The 23,897-nt window shown below is 41.9% G+C and overlaps 1 pseudogene; it reads left to right on the top strand.

Moving 5' to 3' along the window:
• The first annotated feature begins 319 nt into the window (after positions 1 to 319).
• On the top strand, positions 320 to 845 carry LOC105486126 (small ribosomal subunit protein eS17 pseudogene; annotated as a pseudogene).
• Positions 846 to 23,897: the final 23,052 nt, after the last annotated feature.

Raw genomic sequence — 23,897 nt, 5'->3', positions numbered from 1 at the left:
AAAAAGAAAAAAATCAGTAGCATTTTTATACACAAAAAATGACTTAACTGAAAAAGTAATTAACAAAATAATCATATTTATAATAGCAGCAAAAAATTAAATATCTAAGAATATGTTTAACCAAGGGAGTGAAAGACTTGTATACTGAAAACGATAAAACAATGATAAAAGAAATGGAAGAAGACACAAATAAATGGAAAATTATCCTGTGTTCATGAGCGGGAAAAATTAATTTATTAAAATGTCCTTATTACCTATAGCAATATACAGATTTAACACAATCCTTATCAAAAGTCTAATGGCGCCTCTTTACCAAGGACCCGTCAACATGGGCCGCGTTCGCACCAAAACCGTGAAGAAGGCGGCCCGGGTCATCATAGAGAAGTACTACACGCACCTGGGCAACGACTTCCACACGAACAAGCACGTGTGCGAAGAGATCGCCATTATCCCCAGCAAGAAGCTCCGCAACAAGATAGCAGGCTATGTCACCCATCTGATGAAGCGGATTCGGAGAGGCCCTGTAAGAGGTATCTCCATCAAGCTGCAGGAGGAGGAGAGAGAAAGGAGAGACAATTACGTTCCCGAGGTCTCAGCCCTGGATCAGGAGATAATTGAAGTAGATCCTGACACTAAGGAAATGCTGAAGCTTTTGGACTTCAACAGTCTGTCCAACCTGCAGGTCACTCAGCCTACAGTTGGGATGAATTTCAAAATGCCTCAGGGACCTGTTTGAATTTTTTCTGCAGTGCTATATTATTTTCAATAAATCTGGGACAACAGCAAAAAAAAAAAAAAAGTCTAATGGCCTTTTTCACAGACATAGAAAAAAATTATACTAAAATTCACATGGAATCACAACTCTGAATAGTCAAAGAAATGCTGAGAAAGAAAAATAAAGTTGAAGGCATCACAGTTTCTGAACCAAAATTATATTAGAAAGCTATAGTAATCAAAACAGTGTGGTACTGGCATAAAAACAGAAACATAGACCAATGGAACAGAATAGAGAGCACAGAAATAAACCCAAGCACATGTGGTCAACTGACTTTTGACAAGAGCATGGAAAGGACATAATGGAGAAAGAGTAATTTCTTTAATAAACAGTGCTGGTAAAACTGGATTTTTTTACATCAAAGTATGAAATTGGACCCTTATCTTACACCATACATGAAAATAAATTCAAACTGAATAAAAGATCTAAATGTAAGACCTGAAACCATTAAACTCCTGAAAGAAAACATAGGGGAAAAACTCCTGAACATTGGTATTGGCAATGATTTTTTGGATATCACACCATAAGCTCAGGCAACAATAACAAAAATAAATAAATGGTACTACATCGAACCAAAAATCTTTTGCACAGCAAAGGAAACAATCAATAAAATGAAAAGGCAATCTATGAACTAGGAAAAATATTGCAAACCACATATCTGATAAGGGGTTAATATCAGAAATTTGTAAAGCACTCCTATAACTCAATAGCAGAAAAACAACCCAATTAAAAAATAAGCAAAGGACCTGAACAGACATTTCTCTAAAGAAGACATAAAAATGGCCAAGAGGAATATGAAAAGATGTTCAACGTTACTAGTCATCAGGGAAATGCAAATTAAAACTGCTATGCGATATCAACCTCACACCTGTAAGGATGGTTATTATAAAAAAGATAAGACATAACAAATGTTGGCAAGGAGGTAGAGAAATGGGAACCCTAGTACACAATTGGTGGGAATGTAGACTGGTACAGCCCTTATGCAAAAGAGTGTGGAAGTTCCTAAAGATATTAAAAATAGAATTATTATATGGCCCAGCAATCCCTCTTCTGGGTATATACCCAAAGAAGATGAAGTCACTACCTTGTAAAGACATCTGCTCTCCCATATTCATTGCAGCATTATTCACAATAGCTAAGATATGGAAACAACCTAAATGTTCATCAGTGGATAAATGGATAATGAAAACATGGTGTGTGTGTGTGTGTGTATGTGTGTGTGTGTGTATATATATATATATGAATATTATTCAACCTTAAAAAAAAGGAGATTCTGTCATTAACCACAATATAAATAGACCTGGAGGACATTATGCTAAGTGAAAGAAACCAGACACAGAAAGAAAAATATTGTATAATCTCACCTTTATGTGGAATATATATATTTAAAAAGAACTCAAATACATATATACAGAGAACAAAACAGTGGTTACCATGGGTGGATGGGGGTAGGGATGTGGGGCAGGGTGGGAGGGAAAGGAAATGGGGGTGATATAGGTCAAATGATCAAAATAGCAGCATAAAGCAGTTTAGAGAGCCAATGTACAACATGAGGAATAAACTTAGTAAAATTATACTATATTGGAGATTTTTGTTAAATAAGTAGGTTTTAGCTGTTCCTGTCACAAAAAAGTAACTATGTGAGATGAAAGACATGTTAGTCTGCTTCACTATAGTAACCATTTTACTACTATATATATATCCCATAACATTATATTGTAAACCTCAGATATACATAATCAAATGCATTTAAAAAATAAAATAAAAATGAGATCAAACTGGTTTCTCTAGATAGCTATTGTATTTTTGAAAAAAATAATTCAGAGAATTATAGCAACATATTAGAGTGGTAGAACAGTATAAAAACTGAAAAATTATAGCTCCCTAACTATTCTATTCCAAATCTTCTTTAAAATTGATAATACTCTAGCCACTAAGTACTTTGCGCTTTCCCCTTTATTTACTTAATAAATTTGTTTCAATTTCACCAACTTCTATTTCCTGAACGAAGAACTTCCTGCATTAAGAAGTTCATTATCTGAATTACAACTTGTTATAATCATTCCACATTCAAGCCAGAAAAACTGTAAATTATCCTGGAGTCTAAGCAAGACTCCTTTAATCTGTTCTGATAGAATTGGGTTTTTGTGTCGATTTCGTATTGCACATTATTGATTTTGTCTCCTCCATATTACTAAGGGAAACATCTTTTAAGATAGTGCAAAAGCCTATGAGGAAATTGGGTGAGTCTGAGAGGTCTAAAAGAGTTGTATCTTAGGAGCAAAGCTTCATGTAATGAAGCACGCATTCTTCACTCTTTCACACCTCCGAAGAGCAACAGGAACCACAGGCTCTGACTTCGGCTTCTTGCCACCAAATCTCATGTAGGCAACTCTTTAAGCAGTAGCCATTCAAAAATAATTGTCTCTGCTTCCCCCTCTTTCTGCCTAAAATCAGGTCAGAAATTTTCCTTTTGTAAAGGAAATTTACATTTGTAAATGAAATTTCTATTTATATAGACAATTTGTAAATCTCTCCTCATCTGGAGATGACTTTTATTACCTAAGAGGACGTCAGTCTGCAAAATAAACCTTACTAAACAAACCTTATTTACCATATATTTTATAATTACCTTCCCACAACTTATCCCCACCTCAGAGGCCCAACACCATCCATTTGTCTAGTCTCTTCTCCACACTTCATCACTCTTTGTTAAGATAATACATAAGCTCCTGCATCTAACCACTTCTTTGGGGTTGGTAGTTTCAGGTAATATCCCAGATATAGCAGCAAAATACCAAAACTCAATTCATCTGCAGTGTCTGTATTATCTCATTTGACCATTCGCTTGCTAAAATTAAGTAAATGAGAATAGTCTGGACATAACTGAGATCAAGATTGACTAAATGAAATAATTTTACCTCCTCAAAAATTATTTAGCATGTACTGTATGCAGCACACTGTAAACTATGCATAGAGGAAGGAAAAAAAAAACTTTTCCTCTACCTTCTTAGGTTCAGTGATTGGAGCTTGTGAATTATACTTAGAAAGGACAGGTTAACAGGAGGGATAGTTTATTTCACATACGCACAGGGGTGATAAGTGGGGGCCTCCAGGAAAAGAAGTGAAAATCCCATTGATAATTTGATAAGGCAGGATATTGGCTTTGTTTCAAAATCATGAGGAGATAGAGTGTTTCCCCATCTTCAGAGAGTAATGAAATGTGATTGGTTTTGGAAATTTATGCTAAGAATGGTACTTGGGAGAGACATTGGGTTTATAAGAGGTGATAGCCAAAAGTCAGAAAAAAAGTAAGACTAAAACTTTAGATAAGGTTTTAGAGGAGGTTAGGGTAGGAAGTTGTATGGGGAGCAGAGCTGGTAGGGGACTTGAAGCTTGACAGACCATGGTGGGTTCGGAGATTGCACATGGAAGCTATGGAGCAGGGTCAGCTCATGGTGACAGACCTGGGGCTCTGTGCCCAGGAAGATGAAAAAGGGAGTGGAATCCGGAAAGCCCCAGAGTTTGGATTTGGGTGGCTGGAAGGAATTTGGTTTTAATCAGAATCAAGGGGTAGGTCTGGAATTCAAGCACAAAGAGTTTTCCTTCCCTATCTCCCCTACCCTCACCCTTTGGGGCCATGAGAAGAAAGAGAACCCTTGAAGTCCTTGGGAAGTCAATTTGAAGGTGAACCAGAAATAGGAATTGGACAGATCATTAACATTCCGATCGGTATCCACCTACGTCAAGCTCAAAAAGCTCAGGCACCTGGAGATTACCCAATTTGTATCCTCTGATATCACCAGTGTTCAGAGTTTATTCTAAGCAGAAACCACATATGCTACGTTTTAGAGGACACAAGACAGGGGTAAATACTCTACAGTAGTAGAAATGTTTAAGGAGCATGGTTTAAAAGAGAAGCCTCGGCTGGGCGCGGTGGCTCACGCCTGTAATCCCAGCACTTTGGGAGGCTGAGGCGGGCAGATCACGAGGTCAGGAGATTCAGACCATTCTGGCTAACACGGTGAAACCCCGTCTCTACTAAAAATACAAAAAAGTTAGCTGGCGTGGTGGCAGGTGCCTGTAGTCCCAGCTACTCGGGAGGCTGAGGCAGGAGAATGGCGTGAACCCGGGAGGCGGAGCTTGCAGTGAACCCAGATCGCACCACTGCACTCTGGCCTGGGCGACAGAGCAAGACTCTGTCTTTAAAAAAAAAAAAAAAAAAAAAGAGAGAGAGAGAGAAGCCTCAATTCTCCAATGGTAATGGCATAAAGTTACCTAAAAGTGGACATTCAGATTAGGGCTTCTTCCTCATAGAAGCTTTAAGGACTACACATACTATGGGTTTTGTTGTTCAGATGAACAGACTGTCAATTCTAGGGGAAAAAGGCTAAATTTACCTCGTTGAGCAAGGCAGATTGAATATTGGAACACAGTCTCTTTTAAGATTGAACAGGACTTATATACGTTTATGAGTGAGTGCAGAGGGTTTCGATTAGTTCTAACAGAAAAGAGAAAACTTTTTATTATCTTTTTTTTTTTTTTTTTTTGAGACGGAGTCTCGCTCGGTCGCCCAGGCTGGAGTGCAGTGGCCGGATCTCAGCTCACTGCAAGCTCCGCCTCCCGGGTCCACGCCATTCTCCTGCCTCAGCCTCCCGAGTAGCTGCGACTACAGGTGCCCGCCATCTTGCCCGGCTATTTTTTTGTATTTTTTAGTAGAGACGGGGTTCACCGGGTTAGCCAGGATGGTCTCGATCTCCTGACCTCGTGATCCACCCGTCTCGGCCTCCCAAAGTGCTGGGATTACAGGCTTGAGCCACCGCGCCCGGCCAACTTTTTATTATCTCTTAACAGAAGTAGGGAATATGGTGATTGGCTCTTGGACCAAAGCTACATTGCTTTAACCTACTCAGCTTAAAGTTGTTTCATTTTGACTTGTAATCCCTGATAAGATTTAAAATGGGCAGCTTTCTCAAGGTCCATGATTTTAAAGAATAAAGTTTCTTAATACTATGTCCTTGATGCTCACCAGTAGAAGCAGTTTTACAGTTTTGAGCATATACATTTAGTCAACCCAAGAAGTATAATAATTTAAATTATGGGGTTTAACCATGTTTAGTGATCAAATTAACTGGAAAACAATTTAATCTCTCATTCATTTTGTGATATGGGGACTCAACTTTTAGCAAATCCTAATACTCTCTTGTGCATTAAGAATGAAGATTGTCGGCTGGGCGTAGTGGCTCATACCTGTAATCCCAGCACTTTGGGAGGCCAAGGTGGGCGGATCATGAGGTCAGGAGTTTGAGAGGAGCCTGACCAACATGATGAAAACCCGTTTTTTTACTAAAAATACAAAAATTAGCCGGGCGTGGTGGTGCATGCCTGTAATCCCAGCTACTCAGGAGGCTGAGACAGGAGAATCACTTAAACCTGGGAGGTGGAGTTTGCAGTGAGCCCAGATCGTGCCACTGCACTCCAGCCTGGGTGACAGAGTGAGACTCCATCTCAAAAAAAATAAAAAAAAAAAAGAAAGAATTAAGAGTCTACCATCCAGGCTAACACGTTGAAACCCCGTCTCCATTAAAAACACAAAAAATTAGCCGGGCGTGGTGGCAGGCGCATGTAGTCCCAGCTACTCAGGAGGCTGGGGCAGGAGAGTGGCGTGAACTTGGGAGGCAGAGCTTGCAGTGAGACGAGATTGCGCCACTGCACTGCAGTCTGGGCGACAGAGTGAGATAGTGAGACCCTGTCTCAAATAATAATAATAATAATAATAATAATAATAATAATAATAATAAAGAGTCTAAAGTAGGCTGTGTATCCTAGGAGGAAAAACCATGGGCTATGCTGATGGGCTATGCTGTCTTGGTACATTCCATTCCATTCCATTTCATGAACATTTATTAAGCACGTGGTAAAAGCATCATACCTACTGTTGTTATATGCCAGTGGCCAGTTGTTTTATGTATGTAATTGCTGATCCAAAACAATCCTGCAAGAAAGTAGGGGTGTTACTGTTACTATTTTACACACGAGAAATCTGATGGTTAGGTTACCAGCCCAGGGTCATCCAAGTTGTAAAATGACTGAACCAGAAATTTAACAAAGGTCTCTCTGACTCCAGATTCCATGATTAAACCTCCAGAGCTTCTCATGCCTATCTTATGTTCCTTGCGGATCTATTATAGGTTAGTGTCAGAATTGTCCTAAGTTTATTTTGAGTAGTGCATTTTTGTACCAGGTAAGTAATTTACCAAGAAATTATCACTATCCATTTTAGGCCTCAAGTAGGGTGCATAATATATATTCAGTATCCTAGTGGTGGGTTATGGGACAAACCCATGTCAACCAAATCACCAAGCATTACACAGTCGCCTGTCCCCTGGGGTGGGAAAAACTGGAATCGTTTGGGATCAACCTGTAGACAGCGTGAAATATTGGCAAAAAGGTCTCTTCCCATTATTATTTACTCTGACTTTTGTGTCCCTTTCTGATTATAGTCTCAAGTCCACCAGAGTTTTTAATCTGCAAAAGAATCACCAACTATAACAACTCTTATTAATGTATCAATGACTAAGTGCATCACTAGTGTTTTGTCTTCTTTTCAAAAGAAAAAAAATGATGGCGAGCACGGTGGTTCATGCCTGTAATCTTAGCACTTTGGAGGCCAAGGTGGGAGGATCACTTGAATTAAGGAGTTCAAGACCACCCTGAGCAACATACTGAGTAACCTTGGCTCTACAAAAAATTAAAAAATTAGCTGGATATGGTGGTGTGCACCTGTAGTCCCAGCTACTTGGGAGGCTGAGGTGGGAGGATCTTTTGAACCTTGGATGTTGAGGGTGCAGTGACATGATTACATGTCACTGTACTCTAGCCTGTCACTCAAAAAAAAGAAAAAAAAAAAGAGAGAGAAATGATAAGATAATGGTTAACACACAGAAAGCAATCCTTAGCAGCATAGATCTTGACAAAGATTCTTTGCTTGATCAAATTTTAGTCAGGCTCCTGAAACTTCTCCTAGGTCCATCTGTGTACTTCCTTATAAAATCCAGTTTTAGCACGAAGTCAGCTAACTTTAGCATGAATCTCCCATTCTCCATGTCTGACCACCTTCCATGCCTAGATGGGTTCTTCATCCTCCACTGTCTTTCAGGCGATGTCTGATCACCCCGGCCTGCCTTCAGCAAAATCTTGTTAGGTTAGTTTGGTCAGAATCTCCCCTTAGCCCTGATATTCCTTAGTAATATACTTGGTATTGAACTCAACCCTGGAAAGTGGTTGAGTAAAATCCACTTTCTGCCCTCAGAGAGTTTATATTCCAATGCAGGAGACAGATAAGTCAACACTATCACAATGCCTCAAGAAAGGTGTCACTGTGCTCCCACAAAAGTCCTGTGAGAGCAAAGGGAGGCTGTTGGGAGTGGCCAGGAGTGTTCAGGGAAGAGTAGCGTTTCTCTGCCTGGCCAATCACGTTCTGTAAGGCTCACATTCGAACAGCGGGATGTGAGGGTAAACAGCTCTCCCAGCTTTCAATGATGTTGGGCCGCCTCAGTTCAAGCAGGTCGGTGAATCAGAATTTCTAAGTAATCTTTAAGGTGTTGTATGTCTTTCAGGGCAGGACTGGGGATGAGGAGAGTTCTTCTAAATGTCCAGAGAATTATCAGTACCATAGTGGAGGTACTTAGAAGTTCCTACTAGTCCCAGAATATGGCGGTAAGGGTAGAGACTTGATCTCTTTCAAAGAACTTTCTCATAAATTAGGATTTGGGGTTAAGGTGAACCTAATTCTGGCTTCTAAATGGCCATGTTAAGGACTTGTATGGGATTTGGGGAAAATGGGAATAGCTTTCGTCATCAGTTCTACCCTTTGTGAGGCACCCATTTCTTGTGGCTCAGGCAATCTACAAATTCTGGTAGTGTTTATTTTTAATTACTTTGATAGTGTTTCTCTTGTTTATTTAGTCAATGGCTTTTAATTTCCTTTCCTTTTTTTTTTTTTTTCAGATGGAATCTCGCTCTGTTGCCAGGCTGGAGTACAGTGGTGCAATCTCGGCTCACTGCAAACTCCACCTACCGGGTTCAAGCGAGTCTCCTGCCTCAGCCTCCCAAGTAGCTGGGACTACAGGTGCGTGCCACCACGCCCAGCTAATTTTTGTAGTTTTTTAGTAGAGACAGGGTTTTACCATGTTGACCAGGATGGTCTCAATCTCTTGACCTCATGATGATGGCTTTTAATTTCTTTGAATATAGTTAGAAAGTATTATTAATATATAATTCCCTGCATTGTGCATAGTGAATGCAGAGATCCTAAAGATTCAGAACGCCATCTGTAAGATATTATTTTTGGGACCAGAATTTTAATCTGTCCCAAACATCTTCTTGCTATTCAAGAGTCATTCCTTTGAATCAAGTCGCCCACCCACCTAGTTATTTGTCTATTACTTGTGTTATTTGGCCAAAATAATACTAGTCCATTCAGACCCACAGCTAAATAATAGCAGATTATTATTTTTAAAGAAATCAAGGAATTGGAGAGAGAACTCAGAGGGAGCATGTGGTGAAGGGAAAACTGAAAGAAAGAAGTCTACCAAGTGCTTTTAAAAGCACTGGCCAACGCTTCATAAGGAGCACCATGAAAAAATAACCAAGATAAGGGGACAAACTTGGCCCATTTTGTGGGCAAACGGTGAGTCTTTTAAGGCTCCTATGGCAGATGATTTTATTTGGCTACTTAGGAAGATGCTCAAGTTACAGAAAATAGCTTTTAATTAAATGATGGTATAGTCAGAAAGTCAGTTGTTTTTGGTCTAATATTCAGTTTTAACACTTTTTTAATATTAAAAAATGAAACATAAAAAATAATGCACTTAGAATATTTATCTTTCCTAACTGTACAGATAAACTTCTTTCAGAGCAGAAATGAAAATATATTAAATTTCAAGTGCAAAAAAATTATTCACTCTCACTTTCTATCTTTGGTCAAACCAAAAAACTCTACTGCTCACATAATTTAGAGCAACAGTTCCCACACCTGGCTGATGATGAGAACACCATGGCGAATTTAAAGTACACATTCCCAGGCACCTATCCTGGATCTACTGTGTCAATCTCCAGGAGTGGGGCCCCATAATCTGCACTTTAAAAAGAGCTGTTGAGGTGATGTAGATATGCTGGCAGATTTGAAAACCACTGCCATAAAACAAACAGGGATTTAAAGCCCTCAATTTTATCTTAGCCTCTCACTGAATATGCTCTTGTAATGGTTTAAGGTAATAATGACCTTGTTGTAGGCTATTTCCTGTTGATTAATGACCAGCTGGAAGAAGTTGTCTCTAGGCTCTTTCAATTCAGCCTGCCAATAATTACTCAACTAAATATGCGCCTGCAGTTCAAATGCGTCAAGTTTTCCTCTGCGAGGAACACTGCACTGTTAGGTTGTCTTAATTGCATTCCTTTTCTAATTCATCTCTCAAATGCTACAGTTGCTCCATAACAGAAAAAAAAAACCAGGAGGATCAAAGTGTGTCTGTCTCTGTTGGAACAAACAGAAGCAGAGAGGCAGGGGAGAAGATTTAGCTGTTAGATGGATTTTGCTGAAATGTTCTATTTGTTGAGCGGTGATTTGTACCAGGTAATGTGAACTAAGTTGCCCTCAGTCTCTTTACAGATTACACCCCATTTCCTTTACTGTGCTGCTAAGTAATTCTTAGGGAATTATTCCCCCTCCAACTTCTCTCTGCTAACAAAATGATCTACCACATATGCTTCCACTTTATGTGCTGCAGGACAGCCATGGGCTTCATAAAGCTGCCTGCATTTCAAACTGTTCAGGCTGGAACTGTAATCTTTCCACCCACCCCTTTCCCGTCAGGTAAAGAAAATGTTCATACCTCAGGTTTTGTTACCAAGCAACAGAGTTCCATTTGCCAATTGCCACCATTTCCTTCTCATAGTATTACAGGCCTTATTATTAACATTTAGTTCAGAGAAATTGCTGTCATTATGTGAAGTAACTTCCTTTAGAGGTTATTCATTAACCTTAGGTATTTTACTGTGTAATTAGAATTGCCAAGTGCCGCGGGCTTGGAAAACGTTTGAACTCCTGAAGGTATTAGGGGACGGCAGAAAGGATATTATCTGATTTTTCTTCCATTTCCAGTTAAGGATTAATCTTGAAGTTCTTCTATTTCCCCTGCAGAGTTCTGCCTTCCCAAAAGGGTAAACTCTTCCCTTGCCTTAGTCCAGACTGTCCACAGTAAACTCAGAAGCAAGCCATGGAGGAACTTGCCTGTTAGCGTAGGATTTTTCACAAATTCTGTAGGGCAGAGTGCAAATTGTTCCCCCTTTTTCTTAGGAAAAAATCATGGGGATACTGAGAAGACTCAGTGGTTGGTAAATGGTTGGCAGGCGCACTTGTGCATACGTGGGCCTCTGTGAAGAACTTGCACAATGCCTGGAATTGTATATTGTGCACAACCTTGTTCTGACACAACGGAAGACCTTCATCCTATTGCTCACTCGATGGCTCTCTGAAAGTAGTTTTGCACTCCCTAGCGTTGCAGGAGCCAGGTGTGCATTTTATAATACGCCTATTATACAGCCATTCTCCGTAGCCATTGCTTATACAATGACCCTTCTGATTTGTCCCACTACGGTGTGGGTGTCAACGACTTAGGTCCTCACCCAGTACAACTTTAGGTATGCATTTCACATATATTTGCAGGCAAAAAATGCACCTCCCTCCTCTTCTCTCTTTGTTTCAAGACAAACAAAAGTAACTGGCATTTCACCCCGCCCTTCCCCCCACCAGCCCCCAACTACATGTTACTGCAGCACAGGCGCCCTAGAAAGGGAAACCTGTTTTCCTCCTCCCAGGTTTCTGGTTTCTCCACCTAGTCTCCCCACAGTCCTTCACTGCCCGCACCCAGAGTCCTTCCGGCCTCTACCCAGACTCTGAGAAGTGGCCCGACATTCCAGGTAACCTGATTCCCCAGACGGGATAGGCGGCGGCCTGCTGCTGCGAAGGCGCGACCACGTGACCTTTCCTGCCTGCACCGGGGAAATGCATACCTTGTTCAGAAAACTAGGGGACAGGTGAGCCAAGGTAGTGTTTTGAATCCGAATAAAAAACATGTATTTATTTAAAAGGTGCTTGCTTCTGCATCAGACAGCTACCACTTTGATCATTCCAAATGAAAAGTCACGGTTGGCCATGGGGTTTTATGGCATGAACCGAGCTGCAAGACAAAGGCAGGACGATCTCCAGGAGGAAAAGGCGGAGCGGGTTTTATGGGAGCTGCGGCACAAGTCTGAACGCGGAGGCTCCACACGGGGAGGGCAAAGCCGCCCTGGCAGGAGCCCGAGCTGCAGGCCTCAGCTGGGAATCCTGTCCCTCCGTCCATTTTCCTGGCTCTCGCGGTCCCTCGTTTGTTCCTGACAGATTTCTTCTTTGATCTATGAAATGGGGAAAGTGAGGGACACTTTGATATACTTTAAGGGTGCAAGAATTTGCTGCTTTCTGCCCAAATAAAGGGCTTGTAGGGAGTTTCTTTGAGAACTGGAACATGCTGTCACATGTAATCTAAGGAGCTCAGTCTCCCCTTCCAGTGCCCATTAATCAATCAACCAACACTTTTAAAGCCTCTAGTATGGATTCTGTGAACTGTGGGGAAGGAAGGGCATGGTGTCTGCTTTTAAGGTATTTATGGGTTATCTGGGGAGATGGATATATGAGTGTAAATCATGGCAGTAGTTAGCATGTATTGGGGATGTATTGAGTTCTTCCCGTGTGCCAGGCGCTATTCCTCCTACCACCTCCATCGGGTAGGTACTATCTTATCATCTCCATTTCACAGACGTTTTAGAGAGGTCACTCTCCGCAGGTCACACAGTGTGCCGCAGTCAGGCTGTGATGCAGATCCGTCAGACTCCAGAGGAGCTAGCTCCCTGTGCATGCCCCAATCGGGTACCATTGAGTGAAGGTGGGCGGCCCGCTGCATTCCGCCTCTGTTCTCCTTGCCCTCTCTCTGAGAAGCAGGGACACTACCGAGAGTCACATGTGAGAACTTTCATCAGCCACCATTGCCCCCAAGGACCCTACAGAAGTTCTGTTTCTTCCCCTTCCTCTGTTCTGTCCTCAACAATGCGTCCCATTTCATTTCTCCTTAGACAATATTTATCTTGTGGCATACACTTTGTCCTCTCCTTTGTGGTTTTATAATCCAAGTGGAGAGAAGAGACCTAATTTGAAACAGATAAATATCAAAGCAGAACTTCACCTTTAGAAGTGGGTCTTGATCTTCTCTGAAATCCTTTCATTAATGATTCACTGAAGAACGTGTCTTCAACGATACATTCATCCTCTGATTTACATGGAGTAGTCTTCAACGATACATTCATCCTCTGATTTACATGGAATAGTGACCTTCCTTGCATGCAGTCAGATAGAATCAAGGTTTTCCCAGTACCCTTTGGCAGGTCTGACGGCACAGGCGTCTTCAGTTCACCTTGCCACATGTGGTTGTTGAACTCCCTGATGATGGCTAAAGAACCAAACTTGCCTGGTTTTTCCAGGCAAGCCAGCATTTTGATATTTTTTAATAGTGTGAACACCTGCCAATAGGATTTTATGAGTATCATGGGGAGACGCATCCTCTGACCTGGCATATAATCTCACTTCTCTGGATGCTGGGCTAATTACATCAGCTCCGCTGGGCATGGGTCTAAATTGGACATGTTCTGGTGTTTGGAAAATTCCAGATTGATAGGACTTAACCCCAGGATGCTTTATGTTGTATCCCTAGTTACCCTAGTTGGCAGAAATTGAAAAGGCCTGGAAATTCCTGTTTACTGTAAGTTCCTCTTCTCTTAACTGGAAAGATGGGCATTGGACGACTTGCTACTTAGTTTTACTTTGAGCACCTCTCTTGGCATCACTTATTACTGAAAATAATGGAAAAGACAGAGTAGGTATTGGGAAGCCTGTTTTCTAGTTCTAGGCCTGCTACTAACCAGCCTCTGACCAATTATACACACTTCCACCTATGTGAGCCTCAGTTTCCTCACCTATAAGGAAATAAAATAAGAATTGGACCAGACCCATGGTTTTAAAAGCAGAACAGCCTGCTGTTTAAAAATATTTTACATCTGGAGTTTTGTGTAAGGTTTTAGTTTACAGTTCACTGATAAAAACTGTCATAAAGCCCCTGCTCTAGAGGCTTGCCGAGGTCCTGTTCCTCTTCAGCTCGAAAGATCTGCAATTCTATTAACACAGTTGGTGATAGCCATGCGCCTTGGGAATCACAGTTGTTTCATTTGGCTAGGTTATTAATTGCAGGAGGAAAAGGAGTGGAAGACAAGATTGGAAATGAATTTTAAGTCCAGATTTGGGATTGCTATGGTGCTGAGACCAGGAATCTGGGCATTGTTTCATTGGAATTTGGGAGCTACCAATGATTTTGAGAGCAAAATTTTGTCAGTTATGTTTTACACGCAGCTGTGAGTACAGGGACCTTAGAAATAGTGACCGAAGTACAGATGAGTTCTTTCTCATGTAAAAGACTCTGGAGTTGGGCAGTTCAGAGCAGGTGTGTCAGCTCCATGCAATCATGCAGGGATCCAGGCTTCTCCTATTTTTCTGCTTTTCTGTTCTAGTGGAACAGGCTTTCATCTTCAGTTACCTCATGGTCTGAAATGACTGCTGGACCAGCCCACCTCACTTGCATTGCAGGATAGAAGAAGACAGAAGAAGACCGGGCGTGGTGGCGCATGCCTGTAGTCCCAGCTACTTGGGAGGCTGAGGCAGGAGAATCACTTGAACCTGGAAGGCGGAGGTTGCAGTGAGCTGAGATTGCACCATTGCACTCCAGCCTGGGCAACAAGAGTGAAACTTCATCTCAAAATAAAAAATTTATCATTATTGGTATTTTTACATTTCACTGGCCAGAACGTGAATCACAATATAGACGTTATTATTTTATTTATTTAGTTTTTGGGACAGAGTCTCGCTCTGTCGCCCAGGCTGGAGTGCAATGGCACAATCTTGGCTCACTGCAACCTCCGCCTCCCAGGTTCAAGTGATTCTCCTGCCTCAGCCTCCCGAGCAGCTGGGATTACAGTCAAGTGCCACCATGTCCAGTTAATTTTTGTATTTTTAGTAGAGACGAGGTTTCACCATGTTGGCCTGGCTGGTCTAGAACTCCTGACCTCAGGTGATCCACCCGCCTCAGCCTTCCAAAGCGCCAGGATTACAGACGTAAGCCACTGCGCCCAGCCAATATAGACTTTATTATGAGCAGCAGTGTGACTCAGTTGAAAGTAGGAGTTCTGTTCTGGGGTCTCCCATACAGGTGTGAAATGATTGGAACTCAGCACTAGAATCATTTATTCAGTGGCAGTAGATGGGAAACTATGGTCTACCTGGAGGGAATGAGGGCCTGAACTGGAGTGACCATGGGAATGTGGGTAGGTTACAGAAGGGAGAGCCAATGCAGAGGAAGGCCGACAGGATTCTCCAGGTGTGATGGGGTTTTGTCAGCTGGCGTGAGGGAGTGGGAGGATACAAAAATCACACCTAGCTTGGGAACCATGTGAAGGGGATGCTGGTAATGCCATTGACTAAAGTAAGGATGTTGGAGTTTTAGGAAAGAAGGTAATGAATTAGGTTTTGGACGTGTTGAGTTTGTTCAACAAACTGCAGTTTATTTGCACCGGGACTGGAGCTTGGGGAAGTTTGTATTGTACATTTCTAAGTAAATATTAAGTTGACCTATTTTTTTTATCTTAATGTCTCAGATGCTTTCTTGGGCTTCGTAAGTTGTTCCTTAGGGGACTCTGTTAATCATAATGGAGTAAGGCAATAGGTTTACCTTTTCTCTTCTCTGCTGCACCCAAACTCCAGAGAAATTCTTTCCCACCATTGGGCTTAAGGATCCTGAGAGTCACGACAAAGATGATGTTACAGGAAAATGCCTATTTCTTAAAAGGACTTCTGCCCAGAATACCTATGTGTTTTTCCACCTCAATGAGCTCAAATGTGAACAAAGCAGAAAGCTCTTCAATTGTAGTCCAGAGGCATTTATTAGTAGCAGATTCCCTTATGTACTTTTTGCTCTGAGCTTCAACCTGGCTCCATGTGATCTTTCCTGTCTCAGACCCATTGTTTGAGTGCAACAGACTAAGTGAGGGCTGCCCCATGTATTAAAGAAGGATGTAAGCAGAGAGTCATATTCAGCATCCCTGGGTTCAGGAGAAAAGCTTATAATGGAAATATGGAAGTGAGGGCCAAATTGGATGGGGCTTGGGGACACGTAGCAAGGTTAATAGTAATAGTGGTCAAGAGACTAAGAATTAAGGCAAGGGCTCTTGAGCTCAGGCAGCAGACTTTAAGTCCATGAACATGGGGCATTATGGAGAAAGCTTCTAGTGTATCTTGCCTAGGTAAAAGCACCTCCTTAAATGAGGCAATCTGGGTCAGATAATCCCAAGGAAAGGCCTCAAAAAAGACATGCTTAGCAAGAGAAGAGAGAGTAGTCTCCACCCAGTCTGTGTGTAATGTATAGTGTTAGTAGTATGCCTAGATAATGATACTATAAATCCTAAATCCTAACACTATAGATCCAATCTAGGTTGGATAGCCTTTTCCTTCAGATTTCTGAAGGCATTCAAATTTTGCTTTCCTGATGTTGTTCACTTGCCTGATGGCTCCAGGTATTGCTGCTGAGGGGTGGGATAGCAATTTGACTACTTGTCCTTTATTTGTGGCCTTTTTTCTCTTGCAGAAGCTTCAGGACCATCTCAATTTGACATGGAAGTGCTTTGCTGTAAATCTTTTATTATTCAATATACTTTCTACCTAATGGACCCTCACTCATATCTCTCATGTATGGGGAATTTTCTTTGTGTGTGTATGGTTGTTTTTTTTTTTTTTTTTTTTTTTTTTTTTTTTTTTGAGAGTCTTGCTCTGTCGCCCAGGCTGGAATGCAATGGTGCGATCTTGGCTCATTGCAACCTCTGTCTCCTGGGTTCAAGCAATTCTTCTGCCTCAGCCTCCCAAGTAGCTGGGATTATAGGTGTGTGCCATCACATCCAGCATTTTTGTATTTTTGTAGAGACAGGGTTCCACCATGTTGGCCAGGCTGGTCTCAAACTCCTGACCTCAGGTGATCTGCCCGCCTCGGCCTCCCAAAGTGCTGGGATTATAGGCATGAGCCACTGTGCCCAGCCTGATGGGCACATTATTTCTTTGACAATTTCTTCCACGATATATAGTCTTTTCTCTCTTTCTGGAAATCTGTTAGTCACATGCTGCATCTCCTAGACATTTTTTTCCTCCAAATTTTCATCCCTTTTCCTTTGATTCTGAGGATCTTAGTATTGCCTTCTCTATAAGGCAATTACTTTTTTTTAAGTTGCCTTATAAATGCAGTTTTTCTCCCTGTTGTTATCAGAAGGGTGGCTATGGTCCCCCATGAGTGGAGATGGGAATTGGAACGTTTGATTTGGAAGCATTCTGAATTTTCCCCTCACTTGTAGCTAGTCATCACCCACATGGTTCTAGTTTTCCATGTGATTTGACACAACTGAAGTTCATGGCTCCTTGGATTGCTGAAATGAAATGGAGGCCTTCTTTGCAACCTGAGCTCTTCTAGCTTTCTGTGTCTCTGTGTCTTAGAATAGAAGTTCATGTTTTGGGTCAGTAATGTAAGTAAGACATTGAAGAAGTAGATGATTACAAGTGAATTACCTGTTGTTAATAGTGTACATAGGGTGGTTTTAGACCTATGTAGATCATGATGATTTGGTTGTGTGACTTTGGCAGCCAACCACCTATATTACTTGAATGAAGCTTCTTTCCTGAAAGGAGCTTGGATTCATCTGAATTTCAGAGTACTTTCACTTGAACATCCTGTCAGCATAATTCAAATTTTTTTTTTTTTTTTTTTGAGATGGAGTCTTGCTCTGTCGCCCAGGCTGGAGTGCAGTGGCCGGATCTCAGCTCACTGCAAGCTCTGCCTCCCGGGTTCACGCCATTCTCCTGCCTCAGCCTCCCGAGTAGCTGGGACTACAGGCGCCCGCCTCCTCGCCCAGCTAGTTTTTTGTATTTTTTAGTAGAGACGGGGTTTCACCGTGTTAGCCAGGCTGGTCTCGATCTCCTGACCTCGTGATCCACCCGTCTCGGCCTCCCAAAGTGCTGGGATTACAGGCTTGAGCCACCGCGCCCGGCCCCATAATTCAAATTTCAAAATGATTGCTTGGGTATTGTATTTTTAAAATAGAATTTTAGCATTTAACAACATAAACCAAAATAATCTCCTTCTACCTCTCCACTGAACCCATAGAGAATCAAGGACTTGTCTGAGTCCTGCGTTCTTGCCCTTCCTGTGGCTGCTGGTTCTAACCCAACTCCAGCCCCTTAGCAAGCGCTCTCCTCCTTTGAGCCTGTGCTGCTACTACACACCAGGTTCGCCCATTTCCTAGGGTGTCTCTTGCTGCCTTCCATCCCCCTCCACTTCTCCCTAACCCTCTTCCTGTTCCTCGCACTCTCTCATTTGGTGTTTCTCAGTGGGGTTTGTGGATGTCCCACGTCAGAACCACCTGGGGTCTGGCCAGGCCGACTGGATCTGGACCTCTGGGGAAGGGGTGGGGGCCGCAGAGGGGTCTTCTTGTTGTTCAAGCCCTCCTGGGGTTCTCTCACTCACCAGAGTTCAAGAGGCACTGCTCTTATTATTATTATTTTTTCTTTTATAGGCTGGGTCTCACTATGTTGCTTAGGCTGGTCTTGAACTCCTGGCCTCAAGCAATTGTCCCGCCTCAGTCTCTGAGTGGTTGCGATTACAGGTAGAGCCACTGTGCCTGGCTCACACTGCTGATACCCACCCAGTTAAGTTCCTGACTTTGCTTTACACCATTTACCCTTTCTCTTAGGGAGTTCATGCTCTCCAGCAGACTTTGTTCTTCTGCTACCCAGAGGCCCCACTCCAGCTCCCACCTCTTATCTAGCATCCAGCCTTCTATTTGCAGTTTTTCCCAGGGAATCTCCTGTGTGCTGGGTGTGACCACCCACACTTGTCATCTCTTGGAACAACATCCCCAGGAGGTAGGTATTTTTCTACCAGGTTATTTTGTAAATGAGGACATAGAGACTAAGAGGGATCTATGTATGGTAACACTTGCTTTGTTAGAGGGAATAATAATGAATGTACATCGACTACTTGGATGACAGAATGATTCACCTTGAATGTACTATCTTTGTAGACTTGATATGAAACCTGGGTTTGTTGTTCTTTCTTACATTACTTCTACGAGAACCACTGGGAGCCGGGAGAGGGGGAAACAGATGATAAATACCATGCAGGAGTTTTGCCTTAACAATCAGAGTAGAAAACCTGTGGGAACCTCCCTCAAAAATGACAGGGCTAACCAGGAGTGCCCTAACTGCGACTTTGCCCAATAGCTTTTTTTTTTTTTTTTTTGAATTGTGTGGTGTTCATTGACTGTTGATTATTACAGAACTGGGTCAGTTGGAGGTCAGGGAGGCAGGGAAGGGGGAAGCTGTGGGCTGAGAGATGGAACAAGCAGTTCTACCAATCCATGTGAAACCTTTAGGGAGAATGTAGGGCTTTAAAAAACACATTTGGGAAATTTTCTTTATAAAATTATCAGAAGAGTAGATCACTGCCCTGTTTACACTTTGTGTATGCAGCAATACAAATGTAGAAAAATAACCCATTATGAGAAAACAGTGAAAATAATTGCACATTAAGAGAGTTAGGTCACTGCTGGCCAGATCTGGCTGTGATTCGCATCAGTTTTAGTTTTAAAGGAATGTTTGATCCAACAGAAATGGGCTTTGAGCGTGCTGGAGCGCCTCTTTCTCCTCTTGTCCCCTCCTCTTCCCAGGTTGACGATGGATCCCCCGGGGCACTTGTTGCTTCCTCCGCAGGAGCTCCCATTGCAGCTGGAAGAGAGGCTTGTTTCTCCAGCTGTCTAACCTTTAGTTTTATCTGCCTCTTGTTGACCTCTTAGTTTTATAATGAGTCAGTTTATTTGCTTGTACAAATGAGTTTTCTTAGAGAGAAATATAACAGAGTTAGAAAGAGGGTAATATTTTGTTTCTGCTTATGAAGGAGAAGTAGCTATGGGACCGGGCACGGCTGGGGCTGTTCATTTCGTGACAGTCCCTGTTGTTGGTTTATTTTAGTACCACGTAGTGAAGCCTGGTGGGCAGAGAAATATTGTCTCCCTTGTCGGAGGTAGAAATATCTGCAGGGTTTACAAGCTAATTACTTCTCGATTCCCTGGGAGTTCTAAGAATTTGCTTAGCAACTGGCCTGACCAGTCCCTCCCCCTAGCTGCCCCCCAACATGACTACACTTACTGGTGGGGCTGATGGAGCAGTTTTCGAACTAAACAAGGATTAAGCATTTTGTGAAAATGGTGCCAGTCTTTTCCTCGATGGGACCTGAGCCTGTAACCTAGTCCAACAAAACGAGGAGAACAAGCCAAAAAAAACCTTTTTAAGAAACAACACAGGCAGTAGGAAATCATACTGGTCAGGGCTTGTTTTCCTGGCGCGGGGCCTCATTCCAACCTGTTGCAATCAGCTCTAGAGTGTCTATAGGGACACCCTGGTGCAGGGGCCCCGTGGAGGAAAGGAACTTTTACATTTCTGTTTGACTGGGCTCCTTGCCAGGGACTAAGTTCAAAGTGCAGTTTCCAGTAATTTGCTGAGACTTCTCTGTGGGTTTGATAGGCCAGGACAGAAGCCTGCAAGCCGAAGTAATATTTCCTGATTTCTGTCATTCCTTAAGAAGAGAAGGAAGGTTGTTGAGGGACTGGGGGTTGGAGACTTTTGTTGGCTCTGAGAGCAGATTGGACCGCCGCCTCCCTCTGTCGACCCCAGCCCTTTCTCCTCAATCCCGTCCAGGGGCATTGGCAGCCTGGCACTAGATAGAATCACACGGGCTCCCTCTCAGAGCAAACGTGAGGTATGCATTCCATGAGCCAGCGAAAGCCTGCATTGATTTACTGCATGCTAGCATTATTTGGAGCTATAAAGTTGTCGAGTAATGGCAGTATGTTCTTGTTTTCTCATATCTGTAGGATGAAAGTGAACATTTTTATAATCCTTCCCTCCTCACCACATTTAGTTCCTGGTGTTAAACATGTGGGCTTGATTAAAGGGGAAAAAGAACTACAAGAAGTTAGATTTTTACATTCCTCTCTTACAATGCCTCATTCCCTCAACCACCCCCTTCCAAGAAAACTGATGGCAAGGCCCATATTCTTGTCATTTCCTCTTTGTCTCTCCCCTTCTCCTTGCCCCGTGTCTATCAGAGGACTCGCATAATAATTCAAAATGAATCTTTATTAAATGAAGGAGTAGGTAGTGGTGGAATCTCACTTCAAAGAAGTGTTGGGTAGAATGATATCGTTTCTATGTCTGGTAGAGGCTCCCAGGAATGGTGCTTTATTGATTTTGATTACAACTCATTTTCTACAGCAAGAAATTGTGTTGCAGAAATGTTTGCTGTGGTCCCCATATTACTCACTCTTTACATGGAAAGGATTCAGATGAGCATGAAAGACATTAGGAACTGGGGAGAAAACAGAGGTAGTGGAGCCACAGCTGAACTCTCCAAGATTCTTTAGCCCTGTCATCAAGGTGCAATCACCTTTTATTATGATCACTCACTACCTCAAACATCCCTCTACCCAAACCAAAGCAAACCCCAGGAATACACAAAGAGGGTGGGGTAAAAGGGGTAAATAGCCTGTAGGAGTTACTTCCTTCTTCCCACAAAGTTCCTTGCCCTACTTCCTTAGTTCTTCTACAATATACTTTTCATTTGCTAATGTGCCTCTGAAAGACTGACTATATGTGCTGCTTTTCCTCTAGCCTGGAAACCAAATTATAGCAATTTAACATTATAAAATAATTCTACTGCAATAAAGCAATTTGGGGCTGGTGGAGTGATGGAGTGGATGTTGGCAGCAGTGGGAGCAGATAATTTATTAGAATGGAATTTTTCTGCATCTGTTTAAGGAATGCTAGGATAAAGCCATGTTAGTATGAAATCTTATTTAAATATTTTTATTTGAAGATTGGTACCATTTGAAACCATCTATATATGTATCTATGTGATGCCAAAAGAACTAAAGGTTTTAAAAAAGGAGAATTTTTCATTATATGAACTTGTATTACACAAATAATGGTTTATGTACTTAATTGGCTTTTAAAAAACTTACATGAATGAATTGACTCTTTGCTTTTTACAATGTGAAGTTAAAAAACGAGTCTCAGCTAGGTGCAGAGTGAGCCTGTAGTCCCAGCTATTTGGGAGGCTGAGACAGGAGGATTACTGGAGGCTGGGAGTTTGAGGCAGCTATGATCGTTCCTATGAATAGCTACTGCATGCCAGCTTGGGCAACATAGCGAGACCGTGTCTAAAAAAAGGCTCAAATATTTCAGTAATCTTTAGCTATGAAAAAAAAACTGTGACAAATTGTCTATAAAACCAAGCACCTAGCTGACTCTGTAGGCAGGTTTCAGGGAAAAGGAGACAAAAGAAAGATGAATTTAAAAATTTTCCTTGGCTGTGATGGTCCACACCATGGTGTAATGAAATTGGGTAATTTAGATACTTGAGTAAAGACAATTTTCTCATCATCTGACAGGTCTCTTGAGGAAGGACATGGATTTCCCAAGACATATCTGACCACTACACTTCTCTGTTCAAAAGAATACAGACATCTATCTGCAAAAGATCATGGCCTTAAAATTGGTTTAAAGCGTGTATTACTTCCTGCCAGTTCCTGTACGTGCTCATGATTGGGGGACAAGATTAACTGCATCCTGCCTCCTATATCTGTAATATTAGGCCTTTGACATTTGTGGAGATAACATTGGCAGTTTCATCTGTTCATAAGGCATCCTAAAGATCCATCATCTTATAATTTGCAATATCCATGGTGCCCAAAACTGAAATTTCATCTTGTGTGTGGGAGCAAGCCCTTGTGCAGTGAATAAACTACCCAGCCACCTTAGTGGATCACACATCCTGATAGATGCAGCCAGTAACTCTGGTGGAGTGATCAACAGTTGGTTCCTTTGTGAAAAGTGACCTCTAAACAAAGTCACTTGAGACTTTCTTTGATGGAAATGACAAATGAAGGCCTAAGATATGAAAGTTCTTAGTGAGAAAATATTTTTACACACTTTTAAATTCTGTGTTTTAAATTTCATTAAAATAGGCCTAAGGCTGGGCACAGTGGCTCACACCTATAATCCCAGTGCTTTGGGAGGCCAAAGCAGGAGGATCGCTTGAGCCCAGGAGGTTGAGACCAGCTTGGGCAACATAGTGAGACCCCATCTCTGCAAAAAATAAGATGTAGCCAGGCATGGTGGCGAGTGCCTATAGTTTCAGCTACTTGGGAGGCTGAGGTAGGAGGATTGCTTGAGCCTAGAGTTCAAGGTTGCAGTGAGCTATGATTGTGCAGCTGCTGTACTCTAGCCTGGGTGACAGAGTGAGACTGTCTCTAAAGAAATAATATATAAAAAAGCCTACAGAGTCACCTACACCTATACTTTTCAAATATACTTTCCTACAAGGAAGAGGGTGTTATGTGATAGTGATATTTGAGAATTTGAAAATTTTTATGTTACATGAACTGCTTGGGGTCATACATTCAGTTTTTCTTTTTTGTTATGCTTAGGATATCATGGACTATATTTTTGAAACTATCTTGTTGTAAAAAAATTAATAAATATTTTGACTTATTTTTGGATAAGGACTATCACAGACCTTTAACTTAAATGAACAGTATTGAAGTGAGTGACATAAACAGTATATTTACAGTAGCGCAAAGCTATGTACCTGCAGTAGCAGCAAGTACATAAATGAATGGGTATGTCTTGATTAGAAAAACTCAGAAATGAAAAGCATTAGGAGGCAATTATTCATATTACTAAAGCATTTTTTCTCTGTAGCAGAGGGCTGGCGGCAGGTTATGTTTCAGGTATTGGTGGCATTTCTTTGGTTCTTTGTTCTGCCAAATCAATACTGACTACTCCCAAGCAGCCCTTCATTTTTACCCCATATCCAACTCTTCTGTT

The sequence above is a fragment of the Macaca nemestrina genome, chromosome 3 (genome assembly GCF_043159975.1).
Source record: "Macaca nemestrina isolate mMacNem1 chromosome 3, mMacNem.hap1, whole genome shotgun sequence".
Classification (NCBI taxonomy): Eukaryota; Metazoa; Chordata; class Mammalia; order Primates; family Cercopithecidae; genus Macaca; species Macaca nemestrina.
The sequence above is the reverse complement of the archived record's forward strand: the minus strand, read 5'-3'. Positions and strand labels throughout refer to the sequence as shown.